At 41.5% G+C, this 15,899-nt stretch overlaps 1 long non-coding RNA gene across 1 annotated transcript; it reads left to right on the forward strand.

The window, feature by feature from the left end:
* Positions 1-3,096: 3,096 nt before the first annotated feature.
* Positions 3,097-14,956, forward strand: LOC123878270. The gene is made up of 3 exons (XR_006798809.1): positions 3,097-3,229; positions 13,909-13,999; positions 14,628-14,956. It is a non-coding gene; the product is annotated as an uncharacterized LOC123878270 (long non-coding RNA).
* The last annotated feature ends 943 nt before the right edge of the window (positions 14,957-15,899 follow it).

Genomic DNA, 15,899 nt, shown 5'->3' on the forward strand with positions numbered 1-15,899 from the left:
ATTTTGAACTCAACAACCGATATTCAGCAAATAAATTTCATTTCATTTCATATTTTTTGTTTTGATTAGTTCTGAACTATTATTAAAAAACTAGTTTCTATCTAGTCTTTAATTAAGAATTTGCTGGTCATGCTGAGGGTAGTTCTTTTCTACCCTATCGTCCTTCATAGCTCGATCATACAGGCTACGTAAGCGTAGACGTAGCGCGTACCATTGCGTTGTAACTGTATGAAACATGGCACACAGCTTGCGTAAAGCGTGGACGTATGCGTAACCCGGTGTATTAGGGGTTTACGCGCGTCACTACGCACGTGTCACGTGTACGTGTTTGGTGTGAGTCGGCCTTTATATTTCCATTTGTAGCATACCGCATTGTCGTATTTTGTTGCTTCGGCGTAAAACAGTCTATATACTTAATAATAATAATTGTATAGTATTATTTTAGGACTTCCCAATATTGTAATGTACATTGTCTGGTTGTTGAAATATCAATAAACTTTTTTTTAAAATTGGTAGAACTTTTATTATAATGCTCAGGCCACATCGCTTCGTTAGACACATTGATGTCGCTATAGAATGATTACGTTGTCATAACAAAGGAAGGGACGCAAAAAAACAGTGTTTTAGTGACGAACATAATATTGTCTTCACATAGCGTAATGCGAATCGCGGACCACGCGAATGTAAACTTGGCTTTACAATAGTAGCTCATTGGGGAAACCAGAAAAAATATAAACAATATTTTTTCTGGTTTCCCCACTGGCCTGCCCACTACCACTTCAGCTTGCTAATAGTTTGGGCTATGTCAGCGACTTTGGTTCTCAGTCCTGTCAAAGGTCTTGGGTCTTGGGTCTTGACTCCTGTCAAAGGTGTTTGGGTCTCCTGTTTTTTGCAAAATTCAAGCATCTCCAATAACTCTTTAGCTCTAGGTACGAGTACAATAATATATAGTTAAAACTATGTTATGGGAATTATGGGATACCGTAAGATCTCAGTTTGGGGCGAACCACTAGTTATCTATATCTACCTAATAAATAAAATTGGAGTGTCTGTCTGTAATTTCGAAATAACTACCGCATATTAAGGTCATATGGTTATTTGAACGATACTATAACTGAATCAGACGTTTTTAAAATTTTTGTCTGTCTGTCTGTCTGTCTGTTTGAAAAGGCTAATCTTCGGAACGGCTGAATCGATTTTGACGGGATTTTCACAGACAAGTAGAGAATTGACCAGGGAGTAACATAGGCTACTTTTTTAACCGACTTTCAAAAAGGGAGTGTTTTTCTACTAATGTACACCGAAACTCTCTCTCTCGAATTCTGAACCGATTTGCGTCATTTCTTTTTGAATCGATAGAAGAACTTTGCGACATTGTTTCATAAAAAGTTTGGATTCCAACTCCTCAATCCTGATGCTGCAGGGGATCTGACCAATCCACGCGGGCGAAGCTGCGGGCATCAGCTAGTTCCTGAATAACGAGGACAACCGCATGCAGAGAAAAGAAAAAAAATTACATAGGTATATTATTTGATTTGAAGGTGATAAATACACGGCCTCCATGATAGGTAAGTATCTTTTGTAATTAAAAAAAAAGAATGCCCGGCTGAGTTTGTTGTTGGCTCTTCTCAGGCTTGGACGCGTTTGGAACCCTCGTAGCTTAAGTTTTATTATCATCTTTCAAATCTAACAAATCTGACATACTTTGTGTAAATAGTACCTACCTACTTTGAATAAATGATTTTTTAGGGTTCTGTACCTCAAAAGGAAAAACGGAACCCTTATAGGATCACTTTGTTGTCATGTCTGTCTGTCTGTCCGTCCGTCGTGTCTGTCAAGAAAACCTATAGGGTACTTCTCGTTGACCTAGAATCATGAAATTTGGTAGTTAGGTACGTCTTATAGCATAAGTAAAGGAATAAATCTGAAAACCGGGAATTTGCGGTTACATCATTAAAAAAAATTAAAATGTGTTTCAATTTTCAAAGTAAGATAACTTATACCAATATCATATGAAAGGGCTTTACTTGTATATTCTAAAACAGATTTTTATTTATTTTTAAACATAATAGTTTTTGTGCAATGTGCAAAATGCGGAAAAAATATCAGAGTACGGAACCCTCGGTGCGCGAGTCGACTCGCACTTGGCCGGGGTTTTTTTAAATATTCCACGCATTATCGAAGGCGACCGCTGCGTGCTATAGTAATTAGAATAATCAAATCGAAGGTCATAATTGCATCGAGTAGTAACAAATCGTTAGTAAAAGTTAAATCACGTAACTGGTTTTGAATAACCTTATTTAATAATGAAATAGTGATGGACCGAGTCGATAACATTTATCAATATAATAATATGTACCTACACACTTTTATATCATCACAGCTACCAAAGAACAATTAGCTTCGATTGATATCGACCACTTAAGGATGCCAACGATCAGGATTTATTGTTTACACATATAATAATCACACCGAATCACGCTGTCACCTTAGAAGCGAAGTAGGAAATAGTTATTTGTTATTCAAGGCTGCAGCCTGCCAAGTTGTTATTTTGGCGCGAGACTTTATATTGAATTACAGGCCAGCGAAGAATTCTAAGGTTGAACCGTGAGCGAAGTGAGTGGTTCATAAGTAGAATCCTGAGCATATCGAGGAATTGAAAGGCACGAGCGCAAATTTTGTAGCCGTGCAAAACAAACAACTTTTCAGCTCGAAAAAATCAAAAATCACGATAAAAAATCACGTTGATCCTTTACTCCGTTGCGACGGGATTGTAGGACAAACCAATAAACCGTATAAGCTACAAACAAACAAACTTTCGCATTTTAATATGGGCAGTATATTATGGTATCTTTTATTAGAAAGAAAAAGTTAGGTGAGTACGCCAAACATAGACCGCAGTTCGTCACTTTCGAATTTCAAAAGTATTTTCCATGCTAGCGGTTAAAATTGACTTTTCCAACGCAGATTTCGTACGACAAAAAAGCTTTTCCGAGCGACTCAGATGAAAACCACATTATCGATATTACGTTATCGACATGGAATTATCGATATACTTGTAAGCGCATCACTACACTGCGGTTTGTTTACATATCTTACCCAGTGAGAGTGTTGTGTAGTGGTGTTATCATTCCAGATTGGTGTTTATTGTTTACACACGTGTTTTTGTTAGTTCCAGTGTTTAGTGTGAATAAATAAATGGATAGTGCAATTAATACGGATGTGAATGGTTAGTATTTAATCGTTAACTGAATTATTTTAAATCGTTATTTAATTAACTTAAATATTTAAAAAAATCCCAGACACAAAAACCTCTAAAAAGTAAAGTTTAGTATAAATAGTGAAGTTTTACATTTTAACCCCCGACCCAAAAAGAGGGGTGTTATAAGTTAGACGTGTGTATCTGTGTATCTGTCTGTGGCATCGTAGCTCTTAAACTAATGAACCTATTTTAATTTACTTTTTTTTTGTTTGAAAGGTGGCTTGATCGAGAGTGTTCTTAGCTATAATCCAAGAAAAACGGTTCAGCTGTTGGAAAGTTATCAGCTCTTTTCTAATTACTGTAACCTTCACTTGTCGGGGGTGTTATAAATTTTTAACTTACACTTGTTAAATTATTAATTTAATTTTTGAAATGGTTTGTGTAAATATATACACACTTGTTATAATTAGTCCTTACTAGAATTTAACTGGATACATCACAATATGTATTGGTCGGATAGTAATAACTGGTCTAATAAGAAAACTAGAAGAGCTGATAATCTTCAAACGGCTAAACAGAGTCACACACACTAAACTAACACACACACACACACACACACACACACACACACACACGCTAAACACACGTCAAACTTATTACACCCCTCGTTTTTTTTTCAACAAGAATATTAGCCATGCTCATCATGACTAATACTCCCCTTTCCCCTCCAATTAAGCGTAAAGCATGTGCAGGAGTGGGTACGACAATAGTGCAACGAGTGGGGTTTGAACCGCCGACCTTTCGGAATTCAGTCCGCTCCTCAACCGCTGAGCTATTGAGGCTCAACGGTTGAGTTTTTGGGTCGGGGGTTACAAAGATCCTTATTTAACAGGGCTCTCTCCGTCACTCACTCCATACAATCGTAGTTCCAATTTAATTTGAATATTAAGCAACCAAAGTCCATGAAATTTTGCAGACATATTCTAGAAACTAATATCTATGCCTGTGGTGTATTAGATTTTTCTAAAAATATGTAGTTCCAAAATTACAGGAGCTCAAGATTTCTATGTGAATCTTTAAGACCGCGTAACTTTGGAACCGAATATTTTAACAGAAATCTGGTAAACCACAGGCATAGATAGCTTTGACTTTGATTGCTTGATATTCAAATGAAATAGGAAGTACGTTTGTATGGAGCGGGTGGCGGAGAGACCCCGCTTAAGGGCCATGAGACCGGCTTGCCCGCGAAATTCAAATTTAATTTGGTTTTTCGCAATTTGTAAACTAATACGACAACGTAGGCTTATAGCATTCTGATTCCGACAATGGCAGTATCGTCCTCACAGGTTTATACAAAAACTTTACTTGAAAGGGTCCAGTTTAAGAAGTTAGCTCTAGTATCGACTATGTCTCACAAATTAGTTGACACTAGAGCTAAGTTCTTAAACTGGACCCTTTCAAGTAAAGATTTTTATATAAACCTGTGAGGATGATACTGCCATTGGCGCAATTAAAGTGCCATAAGCCTACTTTGTCGTAAGTATATTATTAGTTTACAAATTTACGAAAAACCCAATTTTTGAACTTCGCGGACAGACTCTTCGCATCCACCTTTTAACCCAACCGGATAACGAATTCAGCACCTTGGTAGTGCAAGGTAAGCCAGATCGCTGTGCCATACAGGTCGAACAACAAATGACGGCATCAACATAATATTTTAATAGCTGTTTACTTTATTCACGCAATTAACTCGCGCAATTATTTTATACCTAGTAAGGTCAGAAAAAGATACAATGTTTATAGAGAGACAGCCAGCGCGTGTTAGACCTTCGTTATTACCCGACTGTGGCAAAGTCGTATTAATTTGTAAATTAATACGACAAAGTAGGCTTTTTTTTTTATTATTAAGCCTTTATTTACTCCTTATCTTACAAATTTTTCCTTATGTCTAATCTTAACTATTACAATTTAGTTTCTTAACCTAATTAATGTTAGTATAATATGCTAGTGTTAGTCTATATTTATTTTATCGATAAGGATCCCTCATTGGGTTCCCTCCCCCAGTTTCTGTCATTTAACTCTATCCTTTGCATTTTTTATCCAGTTTTAACCCGCTATGGGTACTAAATCGTCACACTAGCGTGACCTTGGTCTTCCCACTCGTCTTTTTCCTGCAGGACCAAGCCATTTTGTAGTTGCGAGTGTCAGTGCAAAATGGACAATCGCAAAGTAGGCTTATGGCATTCTAATTCCGACAATGGCAGTATCATCTTCACAGGATTACATAAATATCTTTACTTGAAAGTGTTCAGTTTAAGAAATTAATCAAAATAATGAGTGTGACATGAGTTACTCACAATTGAGTCGATACTATAGCTAATTTCTTGAACTGGACCCTTTCAAGTAAAGATTTTTATATAAACACGTGGAAATGATACTGCCATTGTCGCAACTAGAATGCCGCCTACTCTGTCGTATTAGTTTACAAATTGCGAAAAACCAAATTAAAGAATATCGCTTCTTCGTTTGAAGTAGGTACCGATAGTTCGCGACAGGTCGGCATGGCAATCGGTGTGGGTACGCCCTGCAAACCCGCACAGCTCTGCGCTAACTCGGTGCGGGATAGCGCGGGTGTGCGGGGCGTCCCCCCGCCTCATACCCCAACTGCCATTTTTTTTTTTTTTTTTTGCCTATCGCATACCCTTTCGTCAGGGGAAACGGAAGGGTTATGTGGGGCTTGCACCCACTAAAACCTGTGTTTGTTCCTCAACGGACTGGCGGTTGCGCGGGTATCACTAAGGTAGGTAGTATTCATATACCCCAACTGCCATCTTAACCTGTCGCGAACTATACAAGACTAAACCATCGTCTTAGAGTGAAAACCTCGGGAATGCATTTTTGCTCAAATTTATTTTATTGCGTTTCTAGGAAGAAACCTCGCAACGCACATCCTGATCTGACTAATTTGTTCATTCGATACTCGTAACGCCATCTATGACATTAAATGAGAAACTCGTAAATACTCGCTTCTGTCAGTTTGGCGTGAAAACCTTGGAACGAACGTTTCGTTTCTTATTTAAAAAGGATCAAAATTTCAGTTCTGGATATAAAAGCGGGTTAAATTTCCATCTTAATTAATAAAAAAACATAATAGATGCCATACGAATATTTTACAGCACGCAGTTTTTTCTTCCTCCTGAAAAGTTACTTCTTTTACACTTACGAGGTTTTCACTCTAAACTAGGTTCAATACACTCTACCGATTGAGTTGTTGTTTTTATTTACAAAATAACAATCTTATCTCAATGTCCATACAAAGTTCAATGCACTTCACTGATAGTAGAAGTGCCTAGCTTATAGTACGCGACAGGTCGAGATGACAATCGGGGTATGAGACGGGGGGACGTCCCGCACACCCGCACGTCACCCGCTTTCATCAAAATCAGTTGAACTGTTAGGCCGTGAAGAGGTAGCAGACAGACAGACAAACATACTTTATATTAGCTGGCTTATATTAACTATGCGACAGGTCAAGATGGCAATCGGGGTATGAGACGGGGGGACGTCCCGCACACCCGCACGTCACCCGCTTTCATCAAAATCGGTTAAGAACCGTTAGGCCGTGAAGAGGTAGCAGACAGACAGACAAACATACTTTATATTACCTAGCTTATATTAACTATGCGACAGGTCGAGATGGCAATCGGGGAATGAGGCGGGGGACGTCCCGCACACCCGCACGTCACCCGCTTTCATCAAAATCAGTTGAACTGTTAGGCCGTGAAGAGGTAGCAGACAGACAGACAAACATACTTTATATTACCTAGCTTATATTAACCATGCGACAGGTCGAGATGGCAATCGGGGAATGAGGCGAGGGACGTCCCGCACACCCGCACGTCACCCGCTTTCATCAAAATCAGTTGAACTGTTAGGCCGTGAAGAGGTAGCAGACAGACAGACAAACATACTTTATATTACCTAGCTTATATTAACTATGCGACAGGTCGAGATGGCAATCGGGGAATGAGGCGGGGGACGTCCCGCACACCCGCACGTCACCCGCTTTCATCAAAATCGGTTGAACCGTTAGGCTGTGAAGAGGTAGCAGATAGACAGACAAACATACTTTATATTAGCTGGCTTATATTAACTATGCGACAGGTCAAGATGGCAATCGGGGTATGAGACGGGGGGACGTCCCGCACAACCGCACGTCACCCGCTTTCATCAAAATCAGTTGAACTGTTAGGCCGTGAAGAGGTAGCAGACAGACAGACAAACATGCTTTATATTAGCTGGCTTATATTAACTATGCGACAGGTCAAGATGGCAATCGGGGTATGAGACGGGGGGACGTCCCGCACACCCGCACGTCACCCGCTTTCATCAAAATCGGTTAAGAACCGTTAGGCCGTGAAGAGGTAGCAGACAGACAGACAAACATACTTTATATTACCTAGCTTATATTAACTATGCGACAGGTCGAGATGGCAATCGGGGAATGAGGCGGGGGACGTCCCGCACACCCGCACGTCACCCGCTTTCATCAAAATCAGTTGAACTGTTAGGCCGTGAAGAGGTAGCAGACAGACAGACAAACATACTTTATATTACCTAGCTTATATTAACCATGCGACAGGTCGAGATGGCAATCGGGGAATGAGGCGAGGGACGTCCCGCACACCCGCACGTCACCCGCTTTCATCAAAATCAGTTGAACTGTTAGGCCGTGAAGAGGTAGCAGACAGACAGACAAACATACTTTATATTACCTAGCTTATATTAACCATGCGACAGGTCGAGATGGCAATCGGGGAATGAGGCGGGGGACGTCCCGCACACCCGCACGTCACCCGCTTTCATCAAAATCGGTTGAACCGTTAGGCTGTGAAGAGGTAGCAGATAGACAGACAAACATACTTTATATTAGCTGGCTTATATTAACTATGCGACAGGTCAAGATGGCAATCGGGGTATGAGACGGGGGGACGTCCCGCACAACCGCACGTCACCCGCTTTCATCAAAATCAGTTGAACTGTTAGGCCGTGAAGAGGTAGCAGACAGACAGACAAACATGCTTTATATTAGCTGGCTTATATTAACTATGCGACAGGTCAAGATGGCAATCGGGGTATGAGACGGGGGGACGTCCCGCACACCCGCACGTCACCCGCTTTCATCAAAATCAGTTGAACTGTTAGGCCGTGAAGAGGTAGCAGACAGACAGACAAACATACTTTATATTACCTGGCTTATATTAACTATGCGACAGGTCAAGATGGCAATCGGGGTATGAGACGGGGGACGTCCCGCACAACCGCACGTCACCCGCTTTCATCAAAATCGGTTGAACCGTTAGGCTGTGAAGAGGTAGCAGACAGACAGACAAACATACTTTATATTACCTGGCTTATATTAACTATGCGACAGGTCAAGATGGCAATCGGGGTATGAGACGGGGGGACGTCCCGCACAACCGCACGTCACCCGCTTTCATCAAAATCAGTTGAACTGTTAGGCCGTGAAGAGGTAGCAGACAGACAGACAAACATGCTTTATATTAGCTGGCTTATATTAACTATGCGACAGGTCAAGATGGCAATCGGGGTATGAGACGGGGGGACGTCCCGCACACCCGCACGTCACCCGCTTTCATCAAAATCGGTTAAGAACCGTTAGGCCGTGAAGAGGTAGCAGACAGACAGACAAACATACTTTATATTACCTAGCTTATATTAACTATGCGACAGGTCGAGATGGCAATCGGGGAATGAGGCGGGGGACGTCCCGCACACCCGCACGTCACCCGCTTTCATCAAAATCAGTTGAACTGTTAGGCCGTGAAGAGGTAGCAGACAGACAGACAAACATACTTTATATTACCTAGCTTATATTAACCATGCGACAGGTCGAGATGGCAATCGGGGAATGAGGCGAGGGACGTCCCGCACACCCGCACGTCACCCGCTTTCATCAAAATCAGTTGAACTGTTAGGCCGTGAAGAGGTAGCAGACAGACAGACAAACATACTTTATATTACCTAGCTTATATTAACTATGCGACAGGTCGAGATGGCAATCGGGGTATGAGACGGGGGACGTCCCGCACAACCGCACGTCACCCGCTTTCATCAAAATCAGTTGAACTGTTAGGCCGTGAAGAGGTAGCAGACAGACAGACAAACATACTTTATATTACCTGGCTTATATTAACTATGCGACAGGTCAAGATGGCAATCGGGGTATGAGACGGGGGGACGTCCCGCACACCCGCACGTCACCCGCTTTCATCAAAATCAGTTGAACTGTTAGGCCGTGAAGAGGTAGCAGACAGACAGACAAACATACTTTATATTACCTGGCTTATATTAACTATGCGACAGGTCAAGATGGCAATCGGGGTATGAGACGGGGGACGTCCCGCACAACCGCACGTCACCCGCTTTCATCAAAATCGGTTGAACCGTTAGGCTGTGAAGAGGTAGCAGACAGACAGACAAACATACTTTATATTACCTGGCTTATATTAACTATGCGACAGGTCAAGATGGCAATCGGGGTATGAGACGGGGGACGTCCCGCACAACCGCACGTCACCCGCTTTCATCAAAATCGGTTGAACCGTTAGGCTGTGAAGAGGTAGCAGACAGACAGACAAACATACTTTATATTACCTGGCTTATATTAACTATGCGACAGGTCAAGATGGCAATCGGGGTATGAGACGGGGGACGTCCCGCACAACCGCACGTCACCCGCTTTCATCAAAATCGGTTGAACCGTTAGGCTGTGAAGAGGTAGCAGACAGACAGACAAACATACTTTATATTACCTGGCTTATATTAACTATGCGACAGGTCAAGATGGCAATCGGGGTATGAGACGGGGGACGTCCCGCACAACCGCACGTCACCCGCTTTCATCAAAATCGGTTGAACCGTTAGGCTGTGAAGAGGTAGCAGACAGACAGACAAACATACTTTATATTACCTGGCTTATATTAACTATGCGACAGGTCAAGATGGCAATCGGGGTATGAGACGGGGGACGTCCCGCACAACCGCACGTCACCCGCTTTCATCAAAATCGGTTGAACCGTTAGGCTGTGAAGAGGTAGCAGACAGACAGACAAACATACTTTATATTAGCTGGCTTATATTAACTATGCGACAGGTCAAGATGGCAATCGGGGTATGAGACGGGGGACGTCCCGCACAACCGCACGTCACCCGCTTTCATCAAAATCAGTTGAACTGTTAGGCCGTGAAGAGGTAGCAGACAGACAGACAAACATGCTTTATATTAGCTGGCTTATATTAACTATGCGACAGGTCAAGATGGCAATCGGGGTATGAGACGGGGGGACGTCCCGCACACCCGCACGTCACCCGCTTTCATCAAAATCAGTTGAACTGTTAGGCCGTGAAGAGGTAGCAGACAGACAGACAAACATACTTTATATTACCTGGCTTATATTAACTATGCGACAGGTCAAGATGGCAATCGGGGTATGAGACGGGGGACGTCCCGCACAACCGCACGTCACCCGCTTTCATCAAAATCGGTTGAACCGTTAGGCTGTGAAGAGGTAGCAGACAGACAGACAAACATACTTTATATTACCTGGCTTATATTAACTATGCGACAGGTCAAGATGGCAATCGGGGTATGAGACGGGGGACGTCCCGCACAACCGCACGTCACCCGCTTTCATCAAAATCGGTTGAACCGTTAGGCCGTGAAGAGGTAGCAGACAGACAGACAAACATACTTTATATTACCTGGCTTATATTAACTATGCGACAGGTCAAGATGGCAATCGGGGTATGAGACGGGGGACGTCCCGCACAACCGCACGTCACCCGCTTTCATCAAAATCGGTTGAACCGTTAGGCTGTGAAGAGGTAGCAGACAGACAGACAAACATACTTTATATTACCTGGCTTATATTAACTATGCGACAGGTCAAGATGGCAATCGGGGTATGAGACGGGGGACGTCCCGCACAACCGCACGTCACCCGCTTTCATCAAAATCGGTTGAACCGTTAGGCTGTGAAGAGGTAGCAGACAGACAGACAAACATACTTTATATTAGCTGGCTTATATTAACTATGCGACAGGTCAAGATGGCAATCGGGGTATGAGACGGGGGACGTCCCGCACAACCGCACGTCACCCGCTTTCATCAAAATCAGTTGAACTGTTAGGCCGTGAAGAGGTAGCAGACAGACAGACAAACATACTTTATATTACCTGGCTTATATTAACTATGCGACAGGTCAAGATGGCAATCGGGGTATGAGACGGGGGGACGTCCCGCACACCCGCACGTCACCCGCTTTCATCAAAATCAGTTGAACTGTTAGGCCGTGAAGAGGTAGCAGACAGACAGACAAACATACTTTATATTACCTGGCTTATATTAACTATGCGACAGGTCAAGATGGCAATCGGGGTATGAGACGGGGGACGTCCCGCACAACCGCACGTCACCCGCTTTCATCAAAATCGGTTGAACCGTTAGGCTGTGAAGAGGTAGCAGACAGACAGACAAACATACTTTATATTACCTGGCTTATATTAACTATGCGACAGGTCAAGATGGCAATCGGGGTATGAGACGGGGGACGTCCCGCACAACCGCACGTCACCCGCTTTCATCAAAATCGGTTGAACCGTTAGGCTGTGAAGAGGTAGCAGACAGACAGACAAACATACTTTATATTAGCTGGCTTATATTAACTATGCGACAGGTCAAGATGGCAATCGGGGTATGAGACGGGGGACGTCCCGCACAACCGCACGTCACCCGCTTTCATCAAAATCAGTTGAACTGTTAGGCCGTGAAGAGGTAGCAGACAGACAGACAAACATGCTTTATATTAGCTGGCTTATATTAACTATGCGACAGGTCAAGATGGCAATCGGGGTATGAGACGGGGGGACGTCCCGCACACCCGCACGTCACCCGCTTTCATCAAAATCAGTTGAACTGTTAGGCCGTGAAGAGGTAGCAGACAGACAGACAAACATACTTTATATTACCTGGCTTATATTAACTATGCGACAGGTCAAGATGGCAATCGGGGTATGAGACGGGGGACGTCCCGCACAACCGCACGTCACCCGCTTTCATCAAAATCGGTTGAACCGTTAGGCCGTGAAGAGGTAGCAGACAGACAGACAAACATACTTTATATTACCTGGCTTATATTAACTATGCGACAGGTCAAGATGGCAATCGGGGTATGAGACGGGGGACGTCCCGCACAACCGCACGTCACCCGCTTTCATCAAAATCAGTTGAACTGTTAGGCCGTGAAGAGGTAGCAGACAGACAGACAAACACACTTTATTTAAGTTTGGATGGATTTTTAACCCCCGACCCAAAAAGAGGGGTGTTATAAGTTAGACGTCTGTATCTGTGTCTCTGTGTATCTGTGTATCTGTCTGTGACATCGTAGCGCCTAAACGAATGAAACGATTTTAAATTAGTTTTTTTTTGTTTGAAAGGTGGCTTGATCGAGAGTGTTCTTAGCTATAATCCAAGAAAATCGGTTCAGCCGTTTGAAAGTTATCAGCTCTTTACTAGTTACTGTAACCTTCACGTGTCGGGGGTGTTATAAATTTTTAATTTACACTTGTAGTTTATTAGTAAGCGGAAACCTATATCAGCCTGACGCAATGGATTGCCTAAACACGCACAGATTGTTTTATCTACTAGGAAATATCTACTTTCTACTTGGCACAGCGCAACCGGCCGATTGTGATGCAACTATTGCTTGGTCAGGGTTTCATCACATACGTAGCTATGCGTCGCATTCCGTGTGTGGTGGAAATTATTACGCCATGATCTAAGACTTCGTTGCAGTGAAATGATATAAGCCGGTAGATGCTGTCTGTCTGTCTGTCTGTCTGTCAAGAAACCTATAGGATACTTCCCGTTGTCCTAGAATCATGAAATTTGGCAGGTAGGTAGGTCTACTTATAGCATAAATGCAGGCATAAATCTGAAAACCGCGAATTTGTGGTTCCATCATTAAAAAAAAAATTAAAATGTGTTTCAATTTTCTAAGTAAGATAACTATACCAAGTGGGGTATCATATGAAAGGGCTTTACCTGTACATCCTAAAACAGATTTTTATTTATTTTTATGCATAATGGTTTTTTTGATTTGTCGTGCAAAATGTTGGAAAAAAGACCCAAGTGCGGAACCCTCAGTGCGCGAGTCTGACTCGCACTTTGCTGGTTTTTTAGGGTTCCGTACCTGAAAGGTGTCAACGGGACCCTATTACTAACTCTCCGCCGTCCGTCCATCCGTCCGTCTGTCTGTCAATGGACTGTATTCCGTAAACCGTAATAGGTAGTGAGTTGGGATATTTCTATAATAGAAATACACATTCATGGATGGATGGATGGATGGAGATGGACATGGATTTCAAAATGGTCGCCACGAAAATTAAAAAAAAAATCCGTCAGCCTGGCTGTCCAGCGCGGAAATGCAGCCAGTATTCTTGGCACCATTCCACGCGGGCATGATTTATATAGTAATAAGATGAGGCTAGCTTTAAGTTTTATTGTAATATTTTAATTTAAAAAAAATTAAAAAAAGGAAAAAAGTACTATTTTCTGTACTATGGCACGGAACCCTTTGTGTGCGGATCGAATTCCCACTTGATCGTTTTTTTTTTAATTCCAGGTGCCGAACCACGAGGGCTATGCGGTTGGCAGGAGATTTTTACAGATTTTGACAGTTGGATAAATAAACTCAACAGACATTTGAACAGAAGGTATAATGACTAAGACCCCGCTGCCCGTCCGTCCGTCCATCCCTCTGTCTGTCTGACAGCGTACTGTATCTCTTGAACCGTAATAGCTAGAGAATTGAAATTTTCACAGAATGTGTATTGGAATTGCCGCCACAATAACAAATACCTACCTATTCATCAAAACTTTCAAAATGGCCGCCATGAAAATTAAAAAAAATTAGAAGGTTTTAATATTTTATTCTTATACGATGGTACGGACTACGGAACCTTTCGTGAGCGAATCACACATGACCGATTTTAAATTACTAATATAAATATTTAAATAAGTACATACCTACAATTAATTGTACCCGAACCCAAAAAGAGGGGTGTTATTAGTTTGACGTGTGAATCTGTTTATCTGTGTAGGTATCTGTCTGTGGTGTCGTAGCTCCTAAACTAATGAACCAATTTTAATTTAGTTTTTTTTTTGTTTGAAAGGTGGCTTGATCGAGAGTGTTCTTAGCTATAATCCAAGTAAATCGGTTCAGCCGTTTGAAAGTTATCAGCTCTTTTCTAGTTACTGTAACCTTTACTTGTCGGGGGTGTTATAAATTTTTAATTTACACTTGTCTTATTATATATTATGCCTTTGTTTTTTTATTTACAGATCTTCACATGTTATTCAATCATTTGAATTAAATTTAGAAGATTTTCAAAAAATGCAAATTGGAAGAAGGGACGCCATTTCAGAAGAAGAGAAAGAAAACGAGAAAAAATTAGGTTCTTTAACATTGCAGCATCTGTTAGTCGAAGGATTTAGCATAGAAAATGTTTCACATTCAAATCACAAAAGCAAAATGGACATTGTAAAGAACCTGGGTAATTTTTTAAATATTTTCCAAAATGGCGACGATTCTGCCGATTACGATTATTTGTTGATAAAATTATTGACCGGTGGAAAAAAATATTTTTATCAATATACGAGATCAAAACTTTTATTTTGTTTTATTTATGTTTATTTATGTTATATGGTACCTATCATCTTTGTTCGGAAAAACCGGCCAAGTGCGAGTCTGACTCGCGCCCTGAGGGTTCCGTACTCGGGTATTATTCCGACATTTTACACGATAAATCCAAAACTGTTATGCATAAAAATAAATAAAAATCTGTAGAATGTACCGGTATTTAAGCGCTTTCATACTATTGGTCTAATACCCAACTTAGTATAGTTATCTTACTTTGAAAATTGAAAATACTTATTTGTTCATGAACAAATTTTAATTTATTTTTTGTGTTATTCAATTTTCAAAGTAAAATACCAAGTGGGGTATCATATGAGAGAGCTTTACCTGTATATTCTAAAACAGATTTTTATATATTTTTATGCATAATAGTTTTTGATTTATCGTGGAAAAATACCCGAGTACGGAACCCTCGGTGCGCGAGTCTGACTCGCACTTGGCCGGTTTTTAAAACAACAAAAACAAAAATACTTGTTTCTAAAGAGGTTAATAAACTTACAATCTACGTCACTAGTAGGATAAAGAAAGACGAATTAAGGACATAGTACCTACCTACTTAATCTATACTTACTAATAAATAAAATTGAAGTGTCTATCTGTTTGAACGGGCTAATCTTCGGAACGGCTAAACCTATTTTGACGGGACTTTCACAGACAAGTAGAGGATTAACCAAGGAGTAACATAGGCTACTTTTTTAACCGACTTTGAAAAATGGGTTGTTTTTCTAACTATGTACACTGATATCTCCGAGATTTCTGAACCGATTTGCGTAATTTCTTTTTTAATCGATAGAGGAACTTTGGGACATTGTTCCATAAAAAAATTGGATTCCAACTCCTCAATCCTGATGCTGCAGGGGATCTGACCAATCCACGCGGACGAAGCTGCGGACATCATCTAGTTAAAAATGTAATTA

The sequence above is a fragment of the Maniola jurtina genome, chromosome 26 (genome assembly GCF_905333055.1).
Source record: "Maniola jurtina chromosome 26, ilManJurt1.1, whole genome shotgun sequence".
NCBI lineage: Eukaryota > Metazoa > Arthropoda > Insecta > Lepidoptera > Nymphalidae > Maniola > Maniola jurtina.